Consider the following 6,702-nt stretch of genomic DNA (forward strand, 5'->3'; position numbering starts at 1 on the left):
TGCTGCACAGCTCCTTAAATCTGGTTCTAAAGTTGGATAAATATTCAGATCAGGCAACTATCCCATGGGAAGACTGGTAAGAGAGTGTGATCACCACATCGTAATTTCATGTTGTCACATGCTCATACCTCTGCTCTAAACCACCAGAATAAGGAGCAGGAGGATGACAGAAAAAGGCAAGGAGATTCAGAAAGGGTTAAGCAACTACCTCAGAGTCACAAAGCAGCGATACAGTGTTGGAGGCAGGTGGAATACACAAGTCTAAGGCTGCAGTCCAGTTTCCCCTGCAGGAAGATTATTTCTTCCTGTGGTACCACATGCTTTCTGTTGACCATACACACAGATCCCACTCAATCCACTTCAATCCCACTCAAATGCCATTCGTCAGTGACACTGCAGTCTTGGGGTTGAGCCTGTGAGAGTTCTACGCCACTCTAAAGACAGAATCTGAGGCCAAGTTTACATGCCCCTGGAGACAGAACTAGAACTAAGACTCCTAGAAGTTTCAGCTTAAACTCATATATTGATCTCTGGGTCAACTGGGGTCAGCTTGCAGCCCCTGCCCCCCCCCCCATCCCTGGTTACTTCACTTCTCCAAGCCTTCTTTCTTGCAAAAGCTAGAGCTCACAGGCATGGCTCAAAGAACATGAGACGTAAACACAGCTACCTTAGAAAGGCAGAAAAAGCCCTCAGGAGGCAATGTGGGTGCTATGATAGCTTTGCTGTGTCTGTTTAGGTGATTGCTTATCTCGGTGGATTATTCCTGTAACAGTCTCATGACAGAAATTAATCTTCCCTAGTTGGGAAACGCCCATGCCCCCAAAGAGTAGATTTATAACATACAAATGTGTTTGGGAGGCCCTGCTCTAAGAGGGGTTGGGAGAAAGTCTTCAGATAATCTTTATGCCATGGTGGCACATGTTCTACTTTCCCATCACTAAGGGAAAGAGTGGGCTAGGAAAAAAGGAGGCTGTTCAGGCTAGGTGATGGATATCCGTCAGTTTCCCAATGTTGTACACCCAACATATGCGACTCTCATGAGTCATTATTTAAACATTTCTCTTCTACATGGTTATATGGTAAAGATCATGAAACTAAACAAATAGATTTCATAATTGCCATGGCCCAAATAAGGGCGTGTCCTCACAGATCCATAGGTTGAAATCTAATTCCCAATGAGATAATATTAAGAGATAGTATGAGAAACTCCTTTTGTTTATCAAAGGTGGCTAGCTCACCAACAGCCAGTATTCCAAAAATCTTCCTTACCTTTTAAATTTTTCATGCCATTATTTTAATCTCCTGCTAAGTAAGAGTTATTTACTCAATAGCCCTGTAGTATTTCAGGAACTGGATCCAGAGCAGCTAACCCCCAGTCCTTCCTTTCATCTCCTCTCCTCCAATTTCCAAATAGCTCATCCGTACCTTGTGAAGTTGAACTTTATCCATCTAATGACAACATCTAAGCTCCTCTTGTATTAGTGATAAGAGATAAAGGCCACGTGTGCTGCCTGCCAGCACAATTTGGGTTATGGTGCACCCTTTTTACAAAAAAAAAAAAAAAAGCCTTGCCAGGGTATGTTTACTCTGAGCACTCTTTGTGCAACATCCAGAATATTCTTTCCCAACAACAGGCATTAGAGAGGCGTTTTGAGTCATGATAGCTCTGTTCTCTTTGTTAGGTTTCAAAGAAAGCTTGGACAAGTCTCACTCAGTAGATGTGGCTCCTCCCAGACTCCCTCACTCCGCCTCCCTACCCTAAGCCTCTTCCAGGGGCGGGGCTTCCGCTTCCCTTCCCCTTATATAAGTCAGTCATTTTGGTGACATTGGTCTCTAGGCCTCTTGAACCCAGCTGCCTCTTGGTTGCAGCTTCTCTCTCTTGCTCGCTCTCCTCCTCGATCCTCTCATGGTCCCATTTAGTCCGTCGGCCATGTTCAGCCCGGAATCTTCCCTCTGCCTGCTTCTTCCTTGTCGCCACAATATAAACTGTCTCCATACTTTAGGAGGAGTCGTGTCTGCCTCTTTTTATTTCGTTTTTTTTTTTTTTTCCAGTCTTCTGGTGCTGTAACCTGGGATTGGCATACGTGAGTCCTCTTCCAACCTCCTCTGGCCTCTGAACCAAGCTGCTGACTTGATTCTTTTAAGGTATGCATGATCATTGGTTTCTGCTGGCTTCTGCTACCCACCATACTTGATTCCAAATTCTACACTCTGCGTCTTCAACCGCTTATCCTCTCCACCTGCAGTAGTCATCAGTCTTTCTACCTACTCAGTAAGCATCCTCTCCTGCTCTTGGAGCCTGCTACACCCTTTGGGGCACCCACCATGTGGGCAGCTCCTCCTTATTAAGACACTCCTCCCTCCCTTACCCAGCGTCTACTGCTTCAGCTGTTTTCCCCTCTACCTGCTTCAGCCTTCATCTCCCCTCTGCGAGGGACGCGTCACCGTGGAACTACCTGCTTTGCCTACTTTTACTACAAAAGCCACAGGGCTGTGCCAGGACCCCTCTCTTGCCCTACCGGGCATCTTTCTAGGGGCTGCCTGCTAAATTCCATAGCTTCTTTATGTGCTCCTGGGCCCATACTGCAACCCTTTTCTCCTTCCTCCTCAGATCATGTTCGAAGCTCCCTCGAGGAGTTTCCTTCCCTCGGGAGCTGTCTGGTCTGTCTCTTCCTTATTGGAATCCTCCCGTAAGTATAAGCAGAGTTCCTTTATTTTGTGATCCTGTTCCCTCTCAGCTAAATATAGGAATAAAATATAAGAAATATATATATATATACATATATATACACATATAAATATATAGATATGTGTGTGTGTCTGTGTATATATATTCATAAATATATAAATACAAGCCAGGCATGGTGGTATATGCCTGTTATTTTGGTGGCATTTGGGAGGTAGAGGCAGGATAAGAAGCAAAGCACACCTACTCAGATATACTGTAGTATATAGTTCCTGGGCTACAAGAGTACTTATCTCAAAAAAAAAAAAAAAAAAAGAGGGAGAGCAACTAACATGAAGGAAAGACCATTAGGAATTCCCAATTACTTTCTTTCATATAAAGAAAAAAAACTAAATTACTTTCATGTCAAATGTATTTTCTACCACATAGTAAGCACTAAAGTTGCCAATCTGAAGCTCATTTTATGTATCACTACTATTTATCAGTAATTATAGCTCCACAGACAAGGCATTCAGCCTGCCCCTCCTTAGCTTTGCTATAAAACAGGGGCATGCTGCGGGGAAGGGGCAGGTTCTCAGTTTTGAACACTATACAAAAGTCTGAGCCATGATGGGAAGGATCAATTCTCACCTGAGCCCAGAAGGCCAAAGCAAGGTGATGCTCCACCCTGAAGGGCCTGGGAAAAATGCAGGGTGCTCCAGACTGATGTCGCGAGGGGGCCTTAGCCAAGCACAGTAAGCTACAACCACAGCTTTGCCTTTACCTGATTGAGGAAACAAGCCAAGTGATGTGCGACAGAGAGGGCTGACTGACAAGACAGAGGAGGCCTCCCTTCCCTATCCCACCTGCCCCAGTCCTTACAGTCCTGCCAGAAAAGGTTTAAGAAGAGGCACCCTAGTACCCTCCCTAAGCAGGGCCCTCCCGACGTCTAAGGTTTTCTGGAAGCACCCACATCCTTGACAGATTCCAGTGGTAAGGAACTCATTGGTGCCCACAAAGCTCTTAGGAGGGAGTCCTTCAGCTAGAACCTGTCTCCCTGAAAAACTTGTTAGCTGTCAGGAGCCTAAAAACTGTCACAACTGTGTGGCTAAAGGCATCGTGTCTGCCTGACCAGTTCCAGCTTACTATCAGATCCCAGCATCTTCCCTTGGCCACTACCTCTTAAACCTGTATCTAAAGCCTGATCTGCTTATTGTTTCACAGTCTCTGAGGGGCAGTGAACTTCCTGCCGTGGGAGGGATGAAGTCCAGAAGTCCTGCCCTGCCTATCAGAGTTCTCTGACATGTTAGGTGGAAGCTGGGTTTTGAGTCAGATGGGGATAGGGAGAGGGCATCCCCCAATCCTGAGGAAAATAGAGAGGGAGGCAGGGAATGTGGGATCACTTCTTACTCTGGGTGATGAGATAGTGTCAGCCAGCTGTGTTGTCCTTTTTTGGTTGGTTGTTTCCTTTCCCAAAGAAACATGAAAGTGAGAGTCCCCTGACCCACCCTCCCAAAGTCCTTGCCTGCTAGCTGCCTGCCAGCAGCCCCAGAGGGATCTGTCCAGTAAGCCTAGGCTTCCTGGATACCAGGACTAGACTGAAGCAGGCCCAGACTGGAAGGTTCAGAAGCCCCACCATCTCCACCAGCTCGTAAGCTGTCCTGCGCGAGCTGAAGATCCTGGCTCACAACACTTAGCTTACCCCACCCCTTGTCCATGTACCCGGGGACTGCCCCAGCCTCCCCTGGCTACTAAAACTGCCCAGAGCACAGCCTTTGTCTGTTAGAGACCCAGTAATATACCCTGCAGTAGTAAATCTTCTAGCACTACTACTTCATCAGTCTGAGCCTGGCCATTTGGGGTGAGGCGCCAGGGCTATTAGACCTTAGGTATCACAAATCACTCCGTCAGGTGCCAATTCACTAGGGTCTGTCTGCTAGAGAGTGGGGGATTTTGTGTTTCAGTTTGGGATTCTTCTTTTCTTTCTTTGCTTCTTCCTCCTCCTCTTTTGTCTTTATAGATAACACTTCCTGGGGAAGCACAGAGGCCCAGCTACATCCTCAGAGTGGCTCATCCAGATATCTCCCTTATATAACTTCTTCCCTGGGAGGCAAACAGATGCAAACCAAGGGACCCACCCTGCTGACCTCATACCCTGCATGGACTACACAGATAAGCAGGTGATTCCTCTCAGTGACGCCATGACCCTACATGATTCAGCTGCCTGCTGCAAACTCTCCAATTAGAGCTCAGGAAAACCTGCTTGGGTAACACCCTGGACCCCCAAAACACTTTGCTCACTGGTACCCTCTCCCCACTGACCCTTTAGCATCTTGCTGATGTGGGAGAGCCCAACCCACTGTGGGCGGTACCATCCCTTGGCTTGCCACTGTGGGCGGTACCATCCCTTGGCTTGCCACTGTGGGCGGTACCATCCCTTGGCTTGTGGTCTTGGGTTGTATAAGAAGAAGGAGTCTGAGAGGCTGGAGAAATAGCTCAATGACTAAGAGTACTGGCTCCTCTTCCAGAGGCCCCAGGTTTGGTTCCCAGCACCCATGCAATGGCTGACAACTGTTAACTCTACTGTCAGGAGATTCAATGTGGTCCATAGACAAAACATACCCATACATATATCACAATTATTAACAACAAGAAATTAAGCTGAGTGAGCCAGTGTTCTCCATGGTCTCTACATCAGTTCTCCATTACAGATTCCCGTCTGCTTGAGTTGGCTTTACCTCACTTGCCTTGGCTTCCCTTCACCATGAGCTGGGCTTGGGGCGTGGAAGCCAAATAAACCCTGTTCTTGAAAGTCTTTATCAAAGCAATGGGAAGCAAACTTTTGCATCCCCCAAGGTACACCTCTCCCCTCCTGGAGCGATCAATACAATGCTTTACCCAGCTTCCTTTTCTGTGTCAGGCCTGATCCACCCCCAGACCCCTAGCCTTCTTGTGATGGGGATGTCCTGGAAAGAGGACAAAACTGAGCTTATCACACTATAAACTCCAAGATCAAATTAGAAAGAGAAATAAGCCACAAGGAGGCTCAGAATGAAGAGAACAGGAAGGGTCTGACAGGAGTCAGGTGAGGTAAAGCCAACTGCTCTGTGAAGAGAGACAAGCAGAAATGAGCCAAGGTCCAGGATGAATGGTGCCATGGTTTGAATATGCTTGCCCCAGAGACTGACACTTTGCAGGTGTGGCCTTGTTGGAGTAGTGCGTCACTGTAGGTGTGGGCTTTAAGACCCTCATCCTAGCTGCCAGGAAGTCAGTATTCTGCTAACAGCCTTCAGATGAAGATGTAGAACTTTCAGCTCCTTCTGCACCATGTCTGCCTGGATGCTGCCATGCTCCTGTCTTGATGATAGTGGACTGAACCTCTGAATTTGTAAGCCAGCCCCAATTAAATGTTGTCCTTATAAAAGTTGCCTTGGTCATGGTATCTGTTCACAGCAGTAAAACCCTAGCTAAGACAGAAGTTGGTACCATGGACTAGGGTATTGTTGTGATAGACCTGACCATGCTTTTGTTTGGAAGAATGTGGATTTGGGGAGACACTGTAGGATAAAATGTCTGAGCTCACTTAAGGGTTTGAAAACCCACCAATCCCAGAGCTCGAAATCCTACTAGTTCTCTCTGGTGTGCCCTCTGACCTCAGCCTCATCCACCCAAACCTGATGCCTTCTTCTAGCTTCCAATCTCAATGTGTACCTGCGTATGAGCAGGGTTTGGAGGGGGCAGCAACCTGACTACTCAGGCTGGCCCAGAAATACAATTTTATTTTTGTTTGTTATGATAGATTTTCTCTAGATAGCTGTACTGGCTAGTTTTTTGTGTCAACTTGACACAGGCTGGAGTTATCACAGAGAAGGGAGCTTCAGTTGGGAAAGTGCCTCCATAAGATCCAGCTGTGGGGCATTTTCTCAATTAGTGATCAAGGGGGTAGGGCCCCTTGTGGGTGGTGCCATCCCTGGGCTGGAAGTCTTGGGTTCTATAAGAGAGCAGGTTGAGCAAGCCAGGGGAAGCAAGCTAGTAAG

At 47.1% G+C, this 6,702-nt stretch overlaps 1 long non-coding RNA gene across 1 annotated transcript; it reads left to right on the forward strand.

The window, feature by feature from the left end:
• The first annotated feature begins 1,874 nt into the window (after positions 1 to 1,874).
• LOC116073067 lies at positions 1,875 to 5,827 on the forward strand. Its single transcript, XR_004111648.1, has 3 exons — positions 1,875 to 2,145; positions 2,612 to 2,690; positions 4,686 to 5,827. It is a non-coding gene; the product is annotated as an uncharacterized LOC116073067 (long non-coding RNA).
• The last annotated feature ends 875 nt before the right edge of the window (positions 5,828 to 6,702 follow it).

Source organism: Mastomys coucha, unplaced genomic scaffold (genome assembly GCF_008632895.1).
Source record: "Mastomys coucha isolate ucsf_1 unplaced genomic scaffold, UCSF_Mcou_1 pScaffold23, whole genome shotgun sequence".
NCBI classification, from domain to species: Eukaryota; Metazoa; Chordata; class Mammalia; order Rodentia; family Muridae; genus Mastomys; species Mastomys coucha.